Source organism: Arachis duranensis, chromosome 9 (assembly GCF_000817695.3).
Source record: "Arachis duranensis cultivar V14167 chromosome 9, aradu.V14167.gnm2.J7QH, whole genome shotgun sequence".
Classification (NCBI taxonomy): Eukaryota; Viridiplantae; Streptophyta; class Magnoliopsida; order Fabales; family Fabaceae; genus Arachis; species Arachis duranensis.
In genome coordinates this window covers 25,338,260-25,339,098 of record NC_029780.3, presented here as the reverse complement: position 1 = coordinate 25,339,098, position 839 = coordinate 25,338,260, and the positions used below count along the sequence as shown (strand labels likewise).

The 839-nt window shown below is 40.5% G+C and overlaps 1 non-coding gene across 1 annotated transcript; it reads right to left on the bottom strand.

Moving 5' to 3' along the window:
• Positions 1–249: 249 nt before the first annotated feature.
• Positions 250–357, bottom strand: LOC127742304 (small nucleolar RNA R71). Its single transcript, XR_008003492.1, has one exon. It is a non-coding gene; the product is annotated as a small nucleolar RNA R71 (small nucleolar RNA).
• Positions 358–839: the final 482 nt, after the last annotated feature.

The following is an 839-nucleotide window of genomic DNA, read 5'->3' as shown; positions in this document are numbered from 1 at the left end:
CAGAACTACAAGTTTCATGGACTTCCATTGGAAGATTCTCATCAGTTTTTAGCTGAATTCTTGCAAATCTGTGACACTGTCAAGACCAATGGGGTTGACCTTGAGGTCTACAGACTTATGTTATTCCCTTTTGCTGTAAGAGACAGAGCTAGGATATGGTTGGACTCACAACCTAAAGAAAGCCTGAACTCTTGGGAAAAGCTAGTCAATGCCTTCTTGGCAAAGTTCTTTCCACCTCAAAAATTGAGTAAGCTTAGAGTGGAAGTCCAAACCTTCAAACAGAAGGAAGGTGAATCCCTCTATAAAGCTTGGGAAAGATACAAATAATTGATCAGAAAGTGTCCCTCTGATATGCTTTCTGAATGGAGCATCATAGGTATCTTCTATGATGGTCTGTCTGAACTGTCCAAGATGTCATTGGATAGATCTGCTGGAGGATCTCTTCATCTGAAGAAGACGCCTGCAGAAGCTCAAGAACTCATTGAAATGGTTGCAAATAACCAATTCATGTACACTTCTGAAAGGAATCCTGTGAAAAACGGGACGAATCAGAAGAAAAGAGTTCTTGAGATTGATACTCTGAATGCCATATTGGCTCAGAACAAAATATTGACTCAGCAAGTCAATATGATTTCTCAAAGTCTGTCTGGAATGCAAGCTGCACCAGGCAGTACTAAGGACGCTTCATCTAAAGAAGAAGCTTATGATCCTAAGAACCCTTCAATGGAAGAGGTGAATTACATAGGAGAACCCTATGGAAACACCTATAACCCTTCATGGAGAAATCACCCAAATCTCTCATGGAAGGATCAACAAAGACCTCAACAAGGTTTCAACAA